This window comes from Oryctolagus cuniculus, chromosome 12, assembly GCF_051225735.1.
Source record: "Oryctolagus cuniculus isolate XC-2025 breed Fujian yellow rabbit chromosome 12, ASM5122573v1, whole genome shotgun sequence".
Taxonomy (NCBI): domain Eukaryota; kingdom Metazoa; phylum Chordata; class Mammalia; order Lagomorpha; family Leporidae; genus Oryctolagus; species Oryctolagus cuniculus.
Window position 1 is genome coordinate 12385627 of NC_142878.1, and position 17776 is coordinate 12403402.

A 17776-nucleotide genomic window follows, 5' to 3' on the forward strand; every position below is an offset into this window, starting at 1 on the left:
AGGGGCCCCAGGAGGGGAGGAGGAAGAATACACTCCAGGCTAGCAGTAGGTGTTCCTGGTGTTTAGAAAGCACGTTTTGGGGTGGTACAGCAGGTAAGGTCCCCGTGTGGCACAGTGGATGCCTGCATTCAAGCCCCAGCTCTGCTCCCGATCCAGCTTCCTGCTAATGTGCATCTGGGGAAGCAGCAGTGATGGCTCAGGGAGTCGCGTGCCTGCCACCCCCGTGGGAGACCTGGGTCAGGCCGCAGGCTCCCGGCTTTGTCCCAGTGAGGGACGGTTGCGGGCATTCGGAGAGTCCATTGGCGTGGGAGATCTCTTTCTCTGCCTTCAAATGAAATAAATAAAAATTTAAAAATTATTCATATGTGTGGCATGCACATAGCAAGTTTTCTTCCCATCATGTGTGGACAAGGCACAGAAACACGGCTGGGGTTGGGTGTGTGGCTGATGGCGTCCTGGGCCTGGCCCGCCCTAGCAGGACTTGGGTCAGGTCAGTTGTGTGGCCATCCAGGAAGGTGCTGTGGCTGGCTGTACACCTCCCGCCCTCCCGGAGGGCAGGGCCTGACCAGGACTCCCATACCCACCAACCTCTCTAAGGAAGGACTTGCCATCTGTCTGAGCGTTCTCTTGCTAATAACATAATACCGCAGACTGGATAAGTTATAAAGAAAAGAGGCTTAATTTGGCTCCTGATTCGGGTTCAAGGTCAAGGGCCCGTGTCCAGTGATGCCCTCCCTGCTGGCGGAGTGCGGAGGCGGCGCAGGGGATCACGTGATGCGAGCACATGCGCGCAAGTGCTGGCCTCTTTCCAGCTGCTTAGAAAGCAGCCAGACTGAGTCCTGGAGGTTCTGCCCTGGTGACCTCATCTGAACCTACTCCCCTGCCACGGCCGCAGCTCTAAACTCTAATCCATTACCCTTCCACCCCCCCACCCCTCACGGAGGGGTTCAACCCCAGCGGGTGCTTCGAAGGGGCCAGACTGTGTTCAACAGCAGCAGCGTCCCATGGTGCTGGCCTGCAGACAGTGAGCTCCCCGTTTCCGGAGGTATTCAAGCAGACAGGGAAACACTACCTTCCAAGAATGCCACGAAACAGCTTGTGTTTTGGAATGGAGCCAGGTTGGTGTACAAGCCAGGCCACGGTGTTGCCCTGGGGACTCACCAGGGCTTGATCATCAGACTCCCCTCCAGCCTTGTCAGTCGTGGCAGGTTGAGTTCAACTGCAAGGGGTCTTGAATAACAGGCTGGGCCAGGTGGGGTTTGCTCTGGGCACATGGGTGGCTCCATCCCCACAAGCACACCATCACGGCCTTTCCTAAGGTCTTCCAGGTGGAGAGCAGTGGAACCAGGTGCAGGCTGCTGCTCCAGGGGCGGGGACAGTCTGTGCACTGACTCCTCCACCAGCCTGGATCAGGGACCGGGATTCCATGGCCCTGGCTCACAGGACAGGCAGCTTGGTACAGAAGATGGTGCTGGAATCTTGAGGCCTGCATTAATTTCTTACCGTTGCTGTAATCAGTTGCCACAAACTGTGGCCTAAAGCCACACACTTTTAGATTCTTACAGCTATGAAAATTAGAAGTCCAAAGGGGTCTTTTTCTTTTCCCTTTTTTAAAAAGATCTATTTTATTTACTTGAAAGAGTTAGAGAGAGGGAGAGACAAAGAGAGAGAAGTCTACCCTCAGCTGGGTCACTCCCCAAACAGCTGTGCTGCTGGAGCTGGGCCAGGCCAAAGCCAGGAGTCAGGAGCTCCATCCAGGTCTCCCACATGGGTGCACAGCTTTCCCAGGTGCATTAGCAGGGAGCTGGATCAGAAGTGGAGCAGCCGGGACTTGAACTGGTGCCCATAAGGGATGACGATGCTGCAGGTGACGGCTTAACCTGTTACGCCACAATGCTGCCCCCGCCCCCACAAAGAGGTTGCACGAGGCAAATGGCAAGGCTGGTCCCTTTCCCTTTCTAGCTGGTAGAGGTCACCCACATTCCTTGGCTTGGGGCCTCTTCCTTTGTTGTCCAAGCCGGCAGCGTGGCGTCTTCTCGCGTCCCTGCTCTCCTGTCTGTCTGCCTTGTAACGCATCCAGGCTCGTCTCCCCTGCCTGTTGCAGCCTGCGTGTGCTTCCTGCACTGCCTGAGCCAGGGGAGCAAAGTGGCAGCCCAGGCCGCAGTCGGAGAAGCACAGAGCTTGCTGAGCTCCTGCCTGGGCAGGGAACCCTGCAGGCTCCTCCTTCCGCAAGGGCGGCAGCCCGTGCTCGGAATAAAGCTGCCTGAGCCGGCCTTCCACGTTCTGTAGGACTTCTTTCACTGGTTCAGTTTTGAAAACCAGAGCTACTAATGCCAATGTCACTGCACTGCGGTTCCTCCACGGCTGCACCCCACACAGCCTGCGCCGCCACTCGTGGCCATGGCTGCACGGTGCTCGCGAGGACTTAGGTCTTGGCAGCGCCCCAACCCCCGCTGTGAAGTTCGCAGTGAGGCACAGGATGTCAGGTGCCGCCGAGTCCACTGGAGCTGTGCCTGTGCCACACGCCCAGCCCCTTCCGGGCTTGGTGTCCACCCCTGTGCAGCCAGCCTGGCTTCTCTGCCCTCCACCACCGCCCGTCAGGAGTCTACCCACCGTGGGCCAGGTGGTGTGCTGGGAACGTGCTCACTAAGTCATGGCTTTTGAACAGCATTGGAGGGAGGGGCTCAGAGAGGTGAAGTGGCCTTCCCCAGGTCACACCATCGGCAGAAGCCCGGGAAGGCCTGGTCCCAGTTACCTTACTGGACACAGCCGCTTGAAATTCTGGGTTTATTAAGGATTATTACTATTTAAAGATTTATTTTAATTTTTTAAAGATTTATTTATTTGAAAGTCAGAGTTACACCAAGAGAGGAGTGGCAGAAAGAGAGAGAGGTCTTCCATCTGCTGGTTCACTCCCCAAATGACCACAACGGCCAGAGCTGTGCTGATCCGAAGCCAGGAGCCAGGAGCTTCTTCCAGGTCTCCCACAAGAGTGCAGGGGCCCAAGGACTTCGGCCGTCTTCTACTGCTTTCCCAGGCCATAACAGAGAGCTGGATCAGAAGAGGAGTAACCAGCGCCCATATGGGATGCCGGCACTGCAGGCAGCAGCTTAACCCGCTATGCCACAGCACCGGCCCCAAGCTTTATTTATTTGGAAGAGTTACAGAGAGAGACCCCCGCGCAAGGATGACACACAAATTCGTGAAGCGTTCCATATTTTTTTTTGAGCCTTCCTCAGTTTGCTTCCTAAGGTTGCAATAAATGTATTAGGTTCTTTATAAAAAAAAAAAAAAAGAGTTACAGAGAGAGAGAGAGACAGAGACAGAGACAGAGACAGAGAGAAAAATCTTCCATCTACTGGTTCACTCCCCAAGTGGCTGCAACGGCCAGGTCGGAGCCAGGAGCTTCATTCGGGTCTCCCACGTGGGTGCAGGAGCCCTAGCACTTGGGCCATCCTCTGCTGCTTTTCCCAGGCCATCAGCAATTAGCTATCAGCAGAAGTGGAGCAGCCAGGACTTGAACCGGTGCCCATCTGGAATGCCAGCGTTGCAAGTGGCAACTTTATCTGCTATGCCACAATGCTGGCCCCCGGAGGATTATTTTTAACTTGTCTAGGGGTAGCCCTGTCTGTTCATTGGCATCGTGGGGCTGACTTGGAAAGACTGGTGACACCATAACATGGGGCTGGTCGCTCAGCTTTTTTTTTGACTGCACGTTTCTGGGGCCAGAACCCTGCCCCCCGCAGCCAGTGTGTCCTGTGCAGGGTCCTCCAAGGTGATGTGCAAGCTGCCCCTGGGGACCCAGTCCCAGGCACTGTGGGACTCAGGACGCTCTTCAGGACCCTCCAAGAAACCTTCATACCTGTGATTCCCCCATCCAGGCTGCCAGCGTCTGGGTGCTCCCCACCCCCCTCAGGCCTCCTGGGACCCATAGGCACAGCAACAGCAGTGACAGGTACCACCCTCAGCTTGCAAACATGAGGGAGGCCCAGAGCTGCGGCTGGGGCTCCTGGACCCCAACTTGGGGGCTCATTCTTTGTGTGCTTTATTTTGACTAACGCGTAATAAATGCGTGTGTGTACATAATGCACACAGTAGTTCACTACATGTATGCCTTATGTAATTATCAAGTCAATGTAAATGGCACATCCAGTGTTTTAAACATTGATCAATTCTTTGTTGTAAGGGCATTCAAAATCCCCCCCCCCCTTTTTTTTTGACAGGCAGAGTGGATAGTGAGAGAGAGAGACAGAGAAAAGTCTTCCTTTTGCCGTTGGTTCACCCTCCAATGGCCGCCACGGCTGGCGCGCTGCGGCCAGCGCACCATGCTGATCCGATGGCAGGAGCCAGGTGCTTCTCCTGGTCTCCCATGGGGTGCAGGGCCCAAGCACTTGGGCCATCCTCCACTGCACTCCCGGGCCACAGCAGAGAGCTGGCCTGGAAGAGGGGCAACTGGGACAGAATCCGGCGCCCTGACCGGGACTAGAACCCAGTGTGCCGGCGCCGCAAGGCGGAGGATTAGCCTAGTGAGCCGCGGTGCTGGCCTAAAATCTCCCTTTTCTTTCTCTCTCGCTAAGATTTATTTCTTTGTTTGAAAGACAGAGTAACAAACAGGGAGGAAAGGAGAGAGAGATCAGGAGAGATTTTCCATCCTCTAGTTCATTCCCCAAATGCTCACAGCAGTGGGGCTGGGCCAAGCCAAAGCCAGGAGCCAGAAAGTCTATCTGGAACTCCCACGTGGGTGGCAGGGGCCCAGACACTGGGACCGTCATCTGCTACCTGTCTAGGTGCAGTAGCAGGAAGAGGGATAGGAGATGCAGATGCCCCAACGATGGTTTAACCTGCTGTGCCACAATGTCTGCCCCCATCTTCCTCACCCTTTCATTGTCGGTTATAGACACACAGTGTTCAAGACAACACCAGAAGGCGTCCCTCCCATCTGGCTGTACCTGTGCACCTGTTGACCAACCTCCCCCCGTCTTCCCCAGCCCCTGCTTCCAAGTCTGGGATTCCCCACAGGAGTGAGAACACGTGCTGTTGTGCCTCTCTGCCTGGCACGGTGTCCTCCGGGCTCGCCCGTCTTGCCGCACACGACAGGATCTCATCCTTTTCCATGGCGCGTAATTCCCCATTGAGTATTGGTTTATCCAGTTCCCATGGGTGCACACTGAGGTTGGTTCCACTTCTTGGCGCCTGTGAGAAGGGCTGCAGGAAACAAGGGAGTGGTACACTGATTTCATTTCCCTTGGATATAGTCCCAGTAGTGGGATTGCTAGATCGGATGGGATTTCTGTTTTGTATTTTCTGATCAACCTCCACACTGTTTTCCACAATAACTACTAATTAACATTTCCGCCAATAGGGTGCACGAGTTCTCTTTTGTCATCAGCTTTCACTCATAACTTCCGTCTTTTTGATACGACGATACCAGGGCCCATTCTTTAACTCCCCACACTCCTGCCCTCCACCAATGTCTTCCGTTTCCAACCCGACAACAGCTGGGTCAGGGTTTACTTCTGAACCCCACAGGAGCATGGGTGGCAATCAGTAGATATCCATGTGATCTCCACAATCGGCAGACTTCCCTCAGCCACACCCACTCTAGCATGTGCTGATTGAATGATGATTGTGTTTTTGGAAAATGGTCATTGCAGGTCTGGCACTGTGGCATAGCCGGTTAAGCTGCCACCTGCAGTGCCAGCAATCCTTGTGGGCACTGGTTTGAGTCCTGGCTGCTCCACTTCCGATCCATTTCCCTACTAATGCTCCTGGGAAAGCAGTGGAAGATGGCCCAAGTGGTTGGACCCCTGCACCTACGTGGGAGACCCAGATGAAGTTCCTGGCTCCTGGCTTCGGACTGGCCCAACTCCGGCCATCACAGCCATTTAGGGAGTGAACAAGCAAATGGAAGTCCTTTCTTTCTCTGCCTCTGCCTCTCCCTCTCTATAACTCCATCTTTCAAATAAGTAAATCTTAAAAAAATAAAAAAAGAAAAGGAAAGAAAATGAAAATGGGCGTTGCCTGTGTGCTCTGGTGGACTGGTGGACGGCCTACTCCTTGCGTTCTGTCTCCTGCTCTGCTAACCAAGAACACACCCCCGAGGCTTCTGGGATGGATTGCCGGCTTGTGCCCCAGCACCTTCAGGACGGGGAGAGTGGCTCCCTCACTGGCCCAGCAGTGCCCTCCCACCACAGTCCAGGGAGCGCCTCACATGGGCCTTGCCCTCTGGGAAGACCAGGGCACAGCGCTTGGAGTCCAATGGAAATGCAGACGTGCACAGCAACGGCGTCTCTGCAGAGCGGGGCACACAGTGAGTGTCCGGGAAGCAGGCTAGGGCTGCAGGTGGGTGGGGGCAGTCAGATCTCAGTCTCTCTACATCTATACCTGCGAGCGCGGCGAGTAGTACATGATAAGAACATTAAAACACGGATAACAAGATTTTAAAATAGCTCGAATGTTGGGGAAGAGGGCACAGGTTCAATGCACCGCATAACATCCAATATTTCCAGTGCTCAATACATTAGGTGAGAAGGGCAGCTTGCAGAATGGTAGGCAAAGTCGAATCCCATTTTTCAAAAACTTTTCTCCAAAGTTACATCTGTCGCTCCCCCTCTTCGTGGAGGAACGACACAGGACCCTGTGCTGTTCTTTCGTCTGCTCGGCCCTCCCCGGGTTTGCTGCTGGTTCTTTCCGGGTTGGCTACTGACCCTTCCACCTCCGTGGAAGGGCGGTTCCACCTGGCCACTTTCCCCACTTCCGCAGGGGAGCGGCACACCGCCGGCCGGCTCTCTCGGGGGCTGCACAGGTGTTCCTTCAGATAGATGTTCCCCTTAGATGTTCCTGGTGCATGTTGTCTCTCTCCTCCTTTATAGTCCTCTTCCGCCAATCCCAACTCGGCTGCCCACACGCCAAGTACGCTGCTCTCCTCCAATCAGGAGCAGGATCAGCTCCTGGAGGTCATCACTCAAGTTGGCAAGAGGCAGCTGCGTAGAAGCTGTTTCCTCCTCTCCCAGCGCCATATTGTGGGAGAGCAGATGCGTAGAATAAGTCTTAATTCCAGTAACTCAGTCCAGTCCGGGTTGCTCCCCACATACATCATTTTTTTTTAAAAAATATTTATTTATTTCATTTGAAAGGCAGAGTGACAGAGAGGAGAGAAAGAGAGCGAGATCTTCCCATCTGCTGGTTCACTCCCCAAATGACTACCATGCCTGGGGCTAGGAGCCAGGCACTCTATTCAGGTCTCCCACGTGGGTGGCAGGGGCCCAAGCCCTTGGGCCATCTTCTACTGCCTTGCCAGGCTCATCAGGCAGATCAAAACTGAGTGGCTTGGCCTCCAATTGGCACTCTGATATGGGATCTGGGTACCCCAAAGGGCAGCCTAACTCACTGAGCCACAGTGCAGGCCCCTATTAGATTGTTTCAGCAGCCTGAGCTGACTGATATCCATAGACCAAGCCATAAAACTCTATTGGGACCAGAGTGTGGCGTAGCAGGTAAAGCTGCTGTCTACAATGCTGGTATCTCATATGGGCGCCAGTTTGAGACCTGGCTGCTCCGCTTCTGATTCAGCTCCCTACAAATGTGCCTGGGAAAGCAGCAGAAAATGGCTCAAGTGCTTGGGCCCCTGCACCCACGTGGGAGAACTGGAAGAAGCTCCAGGTTCCTGGCTTTGGCCTGGCCCAGTCTTGGGTGTTGTGGCCATTTGGGGAGTGAACCAGTGGATGGAAGAAGCGCTCTCTCTCGCTCTCTCTCTCTCTCTCTCTCTCCTACTGTTTCTTCCTCTCTCTGTGTAACTCTTTCAAATAAATAAATATTAAGGAAAAAAACTATATGGGGAAGTCACGATGAGGTTGCTTAGGAGGGCCACAGGGGTTTCAACTGTGCCTACAATGCATCGATTCAGGATGTATCAGAACCGGGCTCTGGGAGCAGGAAGTGTTTTGCTTTCTCTGTGTTATAGGTGTGAAATGCCTGTGCATGGCTGTGGCTGATCCAAGCAGGTCTGCGCGTGTTCGGCGAGGCAGAGACTGAAACGTAGGTAGGTGGCTGCAACCAGGCTGCTCCCTGCACTGGACAGAGCGTGCCCCAAAGTAGAGCCTGGCACCTGGAGCCCAGCCACTGGCTTGGACATAAGCCATCCAGCAACATGAAATAAAAACAGGACACTTCCGGCCAGACAGGAGAGGGAGCTGAGCTCCCTGCTGGGAAGCCATTGATCAGAGACTACAGAAGGAAGCTGCCCGAGCACAGGGAGGGGTCGCAACCCATCCCGGTTCCTGGAGGTGCCTGGACATAGTGGATGGGCCGCCGCTGTCACTCTTATGCCCACCCTGGGGTGGGCACGGCAAGCAGTGTGTTTTGTCTTTGTGTACGACGGTACTTCAAAGAGTTTGTGGAAAATGGAATTAAAAGATAAGTTTATTTCCTGCAAAAAAAAGTGAATCTATACAGTTTTTTATAATAAAAATTTTGCATGGCGTTGTGGAGAGGAGACCCACGCGTGTGTGCACATGCATGCATGCACACACACACATACAGTGAGAGAGAGAGAGAGAGAGATCTTCCATCTGCTGATTTACTCCTCAAATGGCCACAACAACCTGGGCTAAGCCAGGCTGAAGCCAGGAGCCAGAAACTCCATCCAGGATCTCCCATGTGGGTGGGCAGGTACTGAAGTACTTGGTTCATCATCTCATCATCTGCTGCTTCCCAGACGAATTAGCAGGGAGCTGGATCAGAAGCAGAGTAGCCAGGACTCAAACCAACACTCCAATACGGGATGCGGGGTCCCAGGTGGTGACCTAACTGGTTGCTCCACAACGCCGACCCCAGAATTTTCCATGAACTTTTTAAAGTATTTTCACATGCAGAGTGTATGCTCTGTGTACATTTGGTGGTGGTTGTAAAACTAACTGAGAAAGTGACAGTGAAAATGCTTTAAAAAGTGAAACAGCAACATATGTTTTATTTAGTGGCGTGTTGAGTTATGGTGTCCAAGGACTTGGGAAGTCACTTGGTTCATGGTTTTATTATTTTTTTCAATTGAAGAATTCTAATCAAACATATAACAAGGTTGAGGAAAACCAAATAATATGAAAAAAAAAAAAAAAACCCTAATGATAGAATGTCTTTCCACCCTACCTACCCTACCTGTTCCACCGCTACAAGGGTAAACCTTTTTTTTTTTTTTTATCACTTCTATTTTAAATATCTTAAGCTTGTCCTGTTTTGGCATTTATAAGCGTCTGACAAACTCTACTGGCTTCCTGATAGGAGAGATGAGCACTGTAATTGCCTCCCCCTCCTCCCCCTCCCTCCCACACCTCCACCTGCATTTACAATGTGAGTGGGTTTTTAACTCTTCCGCAGGCTCTCGATGAAGCTCCGAATATTGCTGCACACCCCCCTGTCGGCTGCTACCCCCTTGCTGTGGTCTCGACTCCCCTACGCGGAAGGTGACAGAAGGGTGAGCCCTGCCACCCCCCCTATCTGCGCTCTCCACTGCACCCCTCTGGCCTTTGCATATAGTGGATTCCCAGGGTGCAGCAGCAGGACCCTGCACCTCCTGGGCCTGAGCGTGTCCTTGTTACTCACCACGCAGCTAAACCCTGGGTCAGGAGGACATTCCCTCCTCTGCGGGCCTAACGTGGTCACTGCACCTTTGTCCTCTCAAGAAAGACACTGCCAACATCAAGAGGAAATTGAGTGAAGCTGTTTTTCATTCCATTAGCCAAAAATCATAACACATTTTAGTTTGCTTTGTAGTTGAAACTTAATTTTCTTTATTTTTAAATTTTTTTTTGACAGGCAGAGTGGACAGTGAGAGAGAGAGAGAGAGAGAAAGGTCTTCCTTTGCCGTGGTTCACCCTCCAATGGCCGCCGCGGCCGGCGCGCTGTGGCCGGCGCACCGTGCTGATCCAAAGGCAGGAGCCAGGTGCTTCTCCTGGTCTCCCATGGGGTGCAGGGCCCAAGCACTTGGGCCATCCTCCACTGCACTCCCTGGCCACAGCAGAGAGCTGGCCTGGAAGAGGGGCAACCGGGACAGAATCCGGCGCCCCGACCGGGACTAGAACCCCGTGTGCCAGTGCCACAAGGCGGAGGATTAGCCTATTGAGCTGCGGCGCTGGCCGAAACTTAATTTTCTTACATACAGTTTTTCCTCTGTGGCCTTTGCCTGTCCTCCTTTCTGCTAACAGAATAATAATACACTCCTGCTATTGCCTTAGTTTTACCTTTTTTTTTCTCCAGAACTCCTCTCCTGCCTTCTCCTGCCCCGTGGGCCTACCTGTAGCACTGTTACCACCCCCTGGTGAGTCACTTCATAGTCTAAATCCTCTGTCTTACTTAGTTTTTCTTCTCACTTTGCTGGAATACATCCTAAAGTAATTGCCCTAGAAAGAAGGTGTAGGAGATAGTTTTGTTTTGCTTCAATCCTTGAAGGTTTGAAAGTCTCTTTACTTTGGGGCTGGCATTGTGGTGTGGTGGGTTAAGTCACTGCCTGGGGTGCTGTCATCCCATATGAGTCCCGTTTCAAGTCCCAGATGCTCCACCTCTGATCCAGCTCCCTGCTAATGTGCCTGGGAAAAGCAGCAGCAGATGTCATGTGCTTGGGCCCTGCACTCATTTGGGAGAAATGGATGAAGCTTGTGGCTCCTGGCTTCCACCTGGCCCCGTCCTGGCTGTTTGGCCATCTGCAGAGTGAACCAGCAGATGAAAAATCTCTGTTTCTCCCTCTCTCTAACTCTGACTTTCAAAGAAGAAAATAAATCTTTTCCTTTAAAAAAGAAAATCTCTTTATTCTGTTTCCTTTTTGAAAATACCTTTATTCTGCCCCGCACTTGATTGATAACTTGGCCCAGTATAGAACAGAAGGTTCTAAATGACTTGCTGATTATCTTAGATTCCCTGCTACTAATGGGAAACCTGATGCACTGTGGTTCTCAGTCTTTGCAACATTTTATTTTCCCTCCTTGAAATCTGTCAACCAATATTACTCCCCGTTGCTCTGCAAAATTTTATGTATTTGCTTATTTGAGAGGCAAAGAGACAAAGAGAAAGACAGCACCTCTCTCCTTGTTCACTCTGCAAATGCCTGCAACAGCCAGGGCTGGGCTGGGGCGCTAGCTGGGAGCCAGCAACGCAATCCAAGTCTCCCGCATGGGTTTTGTGGATCCAAATACTTGAGACATTACTGCTTCCCCCCAGGGTCCACATTAGCTGGAATCCAGAGCTGGAGACAGGATTCAAACCCAGGTACTCCAATATGGGACGGGAGCCTTAACTGCTAAGCTGGACACCGGCCGTCGTGTGGCCGTGTTAAAGGCCGGCCATTGTTCCTTCGTGCTGCATTCTGCGACCACTCCGCCTGAAGCTGCTGCGTGTCCTCAGGCCTGCAATGTTTTCTTCTGATATCATGTGGCTGATTTTCCTCCTGCGCCTTCTCTCCTTTTTGGGTCCATGTTGGTGGAATGCGGCAGTACTGAACCACCTTCTGCGGCTCTCGCTGCAGTCTGTGCTCGCATGCCCTCCGTCTCCAGGTCTGCTCCCCCAGCTGGATGAGGCTTTCTCACTCAACTCCCACTCATCCTCTGAGACCCAGGCGCAGGTCCTGTGGGGTCCCAGCCTGTCCTGGCGCCTCTGTCCTCAGGCAGTGCCCAGAGCCCACCTGGCCATGGCGCTGTGCCAGGGGCCTCACTAAGCTGCTCACACAAGAAAGGGTGCGCCCTTCGCACCTGCCGGCGCTCCTCCAGGAGGGGGCTGTGGGGGAGCTGGGAGGGGCTGGGACAGGCTGCAGGGGGCTTGGGCTGTAGGGACCCTGCTCTCCAGGCCATCAGGGGCTCCGAGGGACAGCAGGGCCAGGGGATGGGGAGGAATGGAGCCAGGGGCGCCTTCTAGGGCCTCTCAATCTCCAGGAAATTCCTGGAATTCATCAGCGGTTTGCTCCCAAAGGGATTTTCCGCGGGAAGTCGAAGGCTGGGGGGTTTCTGTCCAGGCCAACAGGTTGGGACAGCACCAGTCACTGGAGCCGCAGGGCCCGAGGCAGGGGACCCCTCCTTGGGGCAGGGTCCTAGCCGCCGCCACTCCCTGGGAGCCAGAACCGCCCCCACTGAGGCCCGGCTCTGCTCTGCTCCCCAGTGTCCTCGAAGGCCTGGCCCTTGCTGTGTTCTGCCTGCAAATCCCAGTAGCCCGAGGCCCGCCCACCCAGGACTCCGGCCCGGACCCTGCCCGGGGCGTGGCCTCTGGGGGGAGCGCGCTGCAATTCCGCCCCGTTCTGAGTATGTGGCGAACCCACTCTGTCCCAAGTGTCCCCAGAGGGGGAAGCGGACTCCGCCTCTGTCCTTCGCGGAGGGGGCGGGGCCCCGTATCTCGGGAGTGGGTGGAGCCCCGCCCCCAGGCCCAACTTCCCCTTCTGCCATGCGGAGGCCGCGTCCTTGTGACGGGAAGCCCCGGGTTCCTCTGGCCCTGACCACCCATGTGGATGTCCTGTCCCCGCAGGGGCCCGCAGCGTGTCCCAGGCACACGGTCGCGTTTGGTCCCCCAGGGCCTGTCCTGGGAGCCGTGGCTGCCCTGCTGGCTCCCGTGCGCCTTCCTGGGCGTCCTGGAGGCCTTGGGGAGAGGACCTTGGGGAGGACCTGTGTTAGAGCCGCCACGCAGAGGGACTTGGGCAGAGCAGTGCCGTCTCTGCTTGTGGTATGCCGACATCCGGGTTTTGCAGCCTCGGGCCTTACCTGTGGATCCCCACGAACCTCCACAGTCGCCCCTTCACCTTCCCCCACACACCCGAGACCCTGCAGCCGTGGCATGGCGCGTGCTCAGGCCCCGGCGAGGCCCTGCTGCACACCGGGGAGGGTAGATGTCTTCAAGGTAAATCCCACACTGCTGCCTCTCCCGCTGCCACCTGGTGCCCGGCCAAGCCCCCTGGGCTGGCCCTCAAGTCTGGAGGCACACAGCAGGGTCCTTTGCTAATGAGATCCTGCAGCTGGTCTCTTCTCACTCCAAAGGCCTGTGGACCCTCCGCAAGCCAGGCACCTGCCTCTCCCACAGCTCTCTTGCCCCCACCTTCCCCCCCAGCCCCACCCTGCTGGGGCCTCACCTGGCTCCCTGTAGCTGCCTTGGGGAGTGAGCCCACTCCAGTGGCCTGGGCCTTGGCACTTTCTGATGCTCAGGTTTGCTCACTCAGTACAGGCCCTCCTTAAAATGTGTCTACCTTCTCTAACCGCTCTCCGCCCCCTGAGTACTCCCAACCTAGGATGCGCTGCCCCCAGGGTGTCTTGGCACAAGCGTGGGGGTGCCTCTTCCAGCACCCTCAGTGGGCTGGTTCTCCCACTGATCCCCATGGCACTGTGGCGCTGGGGGGGAGGTAGCTGTAGCTGCTTCTCCCCCCCCCCCCCCCCCCCCAGGTAGAAGAGGAGGCTCTGTGGGAAGCAGGGGGCAGAGCTTTCTCAGCCAGGCCTGGCTGGCTTGGCCTGCGGTGAGGGTGATGATAGCAGGAGTTCCCACTGGGATCGTGTTCATTATGTCCCAGACACCGCAGTCGGTCCTGGACCTGTGTGGACTCGCTTCGTTCCCACAACAGCCGGGCTGGGGTGAGAAGCAGGGGGCGGATGTGGAGGCTTTAGGCTGTGGCTGCAGGGGGCAGAAGCCTGGCTCGGCTCCCACCTGTGCAGGGGAACACGGCTGTGTCTGTGTCTGCCAAACCTGCCCTGCATTTGTTGCTGTGCCCCAGGAACCTGCCCCCAGGGCGTCACCTGGACAAGGCTGAGGTGCCACACAGACAGCATTGTTCCTGGTGGCACACTGTGTGATGGTCAAGGTCCCTGTCCCACCTGTGCTGTGCACACATGCAAAAGGAGGCAGAGACTGTTAGGGAGAAAGTGTCGAATACTACACAACAGCTCTATGACTTATGTAAGAAGGGGACTTGAAGAAAACCCTGTGCCTGTGTGAGTACAGGCAGTTCCCGGCTTCGGAAGCCTCCTCCCACTGAGGAGTTTGTACTTTAGGGTGGTAGGAAAGATGGGCAGTCCGTGGAAACCAACCTCAGAAGTCGGAATCGGGCTCTTCCCCCAGGGATAGAGATGCACTGAAACCCTCTTTTGCAAGGTTGAGCAGCGGCAGCAGGTGCAGCTGCAGTCAACCGCACCGTCACAGGAAAAAACCCCAGCGCTCCACAGCGTAGCTGAGCCTGGAGGGTGGATAGGCCATGTGTTTTCAGTACACCTGTTAAATGTTTGCTTACTTGAAAGGGAGAGATCGAGAACAAGAACAAGAGAGAGAGAGAGAGAGAGAGAGAGACACCCTTGGTTTATGCCCTAAATGCCCACAACCAGAGCTGGGCCAGGCCAAAGCCAGGAGCCAAGAACTCCCTTGGGGTCTCCCCTATGGGTGACAGGTCCTTGAGTTATCATGTGCCGTCTCCCAAGAGGCATTGTCTTTCCAGGAAACTGGATTGGAAGCTGAGTGACGGGACTTGATGTGCTATATGGCTGTGCCGAGCAGTGACGGCATCGTACCCACCTCAGTAAATGTTCGACTTAGAATGGTTTCAATTTACAAGGGCTTTCACCAGGTGTATCTCCACTGTAAGTTGAGAAGTACACACACACACACACACATCTTATTTTTGCAAAGAGAAGCTCTGTGGGTAGAGGGGAAAGAGGTGGGAAGCAAAACTTCTCCAGTGCAGATTTTCTCTAACTATATTGAAGTATGATTCTCGCACCATGCAACCCATCCATATACACTTTGATGCATCTTAGCATATTCATAGGTATGTGCAGCCATCACCACAGCCAGTGTGGGACATAACCTCAACAAGAAACACTGCCTGCCTTAGCTCGCGTCCCACTACCCCTGAGCCCACGTCTAAGCACCGGTAACCTGCTTGCTCTCTCTATGGACTTGCCTCTTCCGAAGATTTCATGGAAGTGGAGCCATACAACAGGCTGTTGCATCTGCTTCTTCCAGGTAACACAGTGTTTGCCAGGTTCATCCACGTGGTGGCTTGCTTTGGTGTTTCATTCCCTGTTAAGTGTGAGTAATCATCTCTCATGTGAACACACTTTACAAATCCATTTGCCATTCTGCTTTTCGGCATGGACGTTCGTGTGCAAGTCTCTTCGTGGACAGAGGTTTTCCTGTGTCTGGAGGTATAAGTAGGAGTGGAATTATTAGGTCATAGGATCACTCAAGAATTAACGCTGGGCTGTTTGCTTCTGCACCATCTCCCACTCCCCCAGCGATCTATGAGAGCACCACTTTGCCTGCAGCCTCTCCAACGCGTGTCTTTTCAGCAGAAGCCATCCTGAAGGGTGTGAGGTGGTATCTTTTTTTTTTTTTTCTTAAGATTTGTTTATTTATTTGAAAGTTAGAGTTACACAGAGAGAGGAGAGGCAGAGAGACAGAGGTCTTCTATCCACAGGTTTACTCTCCAATTGGCCGCAGCGGCCGGAGCTGCAATGATCCAAAGCTAGGAGCCTAGAGCTTCTTCCGGGTCTCCCACGCGGGTGAAGGGGCCCAAGGACTTGGGCCATTCTCCACTGCTTTACCAGGCCACAGCAGAGCTAGATTGGAAGTGGAGCAGCTGGGACTTGAACCGGAGCCCATATGGGATGCTGGCACTGCAGGCAGAGGCTTTAACTGCCATACCACAGCGCCGGCCCCAGTGAAGTGGTATCTTATTGGGCTTTTGATTTGTATTTCTCAGGTGGCTAGACTGCACATTTTATCTACAGTTTCAACTTTTATTTACTTAATATCGTGTCAAAATCCATCTGATGAAAGTTTAAAAAAAATGGGGGCAGGTGCTGCTGGTGGGTGGCGGAGCCAGGGTCCCAGTGTAAGAAGGCTGCCTCAGGGCCAGCGCTAGCGTGGAGCCTCCACCCTCTGCCCCTGGACACTCAGCAGCTCTGTTGGCCGTGGCTCCTTCGGGCTCTTAACCCAAGCATCCCAGGCCAAGGCCCGCCATCCTAACAGCTCTGGGACTGCATGGTGCCCTAGAATAGAATTCTTTAAAGATTTCCAAACATGGTGTGCCAAAGCGTGTCCCTAATGCCCTCCAGAAAGAAGTTGCTGGGGGAAGGCCCATGGAAGGCAAAGACAGGGCCGCGTGGCTCCGGGTCTCCAGCAGCTCCTCCAAGGCCATCTCAGGTTGCGGCCCCTCCCACCCCCAGGGACTCCAGCTCACCAATCTCCCTGCTGCTTTGGAGCCTTTGTGCTTCTGACTCCTTCTGCCGGGAACCGGGGCGGCTGCAGGTCTCGAGGTCATCGAGGGTGTTCCCTTGGAAGGCTGTTCTCACCAGAGGGTTGATGCAGAAGCCTGAGCTTGGCTCCCCACACCCCTGCTTTCCAACTCACCACGTGATCCTCATGCGCTCGCCCTCTGCCTTGGGGCTTTCGCCAGAGCATGCTCATGCCCTTTGGACCTGCAGCCTCCAACCCCGTGAGTTAGACAAACCTGTCCTTTCTCCAGGGGAGCCTGTCTCAGGCAGTTCCTTGCAGTAACGGAAGCTGAGTGACGTGAAGAGGTCTAGCTGGAAGCCGGCTCTGGGGGCTGCCGTGCTTGGTGGATGGACCTTGCTCCCCACTCCGATTCATATGCAGTCTAGAGACCTCTGTTACCCTGTCACTGCTGCTGGACTTCCAGCTGGGGTAGGCTTGGGCCACCAGACAGCACAAATTATTTTTGTAAGATTTATTTTAGGCCAGTGCCATGGCTCACTAGGTTATCCTCCTCCTGTGGCGCCAGCACCCCAGGTTCTAGTCCCGGTTGGGGTGCCGGTTCTGTCCCGGTTGCTCCTCTTCCAGTCCAGCTCTGCTGTGGCCCGGGAGGGCAGTGGACGATGGCCCAAGTCGTTGGGCCCTGTACCCACATGGGAGACCAGGAGGAAGCACCTGGCTCCCGGCTTCAGATCGGCGCCGCATGCCGGCCGTAGCAGCCGTTTGGTGGGGTGTGTGTGTGTGTGTGAACCAATGGAAGGAAGACCTTTCTCTCTGTCTCTCTCTCTCACTAACTCCACCTGTCAAAAAAAAAAAAAAAAAAAAGATGCATTTTATTTATTTCAAAGGCAGAGTTACACAGAGAAAGGAAAAGATAGATAGATAGATAGATAGAGGTCTTCCATCTGCTGGTTCACTCCCTAAATGGCTGAAACGGCTGGGGCTAGACCAGGCTGAAGCCAGGAGCCAAGAGCTTCCTCTGAGTCTCCCACATGCGTTCAGGGACCCAAGGGTTGGGCTGCCTTCCCAGGCACATTAGCAGAGAGCTGAATTGGAAGTAAAGCAGCTGGGACTCGAACCGGTGCCCATATGGGATGCCAGTGCTGCAGGCTGTGGCTTAACCCGTTGTGCCACAGCAGTGGACCCAAGTCTTTTTTTTTTTTTTTTAAGAGGTTTAATTAACACAGTGTATGAATGGAACAAACACTCGTAAATCAGAACGTCGTCTTCTTCCTCTGCAAGTGACAATTACAATAAGAGCATTCGTACGTTGGATTTAAAAGCTTGAGGAAGAACTAGACTTTCAGGGTTGTGACTTCGGTGAACTGAACACTCATTTAAAAGTTTTCAGTAAAACGAGCTCTGAATTTTGAGCACCAAATGCGCCCTTTGGGGACACTGACAACGTCCTATGGAATCGGAGCGGAGGCGAGGGCTGCAGGGTTGTGGGGAATTCCACGTGCTGCTCTGGCTCAGGAATCCGGGGGCCCCCTGGCTGCCCGGGGCTGCCCTGCCGCAGTCCAGCAATGCGCCCACGAGTTCCGTGTGCACCTGA

General features: G+C 54.3%; 1 long non-coding RNA gene and 1 pseudogene across 1 annotated transcript; one reads left to right on the plus strand and one right to left on the minus strand.

Annotated features, from left to right (window-relative positions):
* The first annotated feature begins 3127 nt into the window (after nucleotides 1–3127).
* Nucleotides 3128–3222, plus strand: LOC138844847 (U6 spliceosomal RNA; annotated as a pseudogene).
* Nucleotides 3223–14684: 11462 nt separating this feature from the next.
* On the minus strand, nucleotides 14685–16326 carry LOC138844533 (uncharacterized). The gene is made up of 2 exons (XR_011380443.1): nucleotides 16190–16326; nucleotides 14685–15146 (listed from the first exon to the last, which is right to left on the minus strand). It is a non-coding gene; the product is annotated as an uncharacterized LOC138844533 (long non-coding RNA).
* Between the last annotated feature and the right edge of the window lie 1450 nt (nucleotides 16327–17776).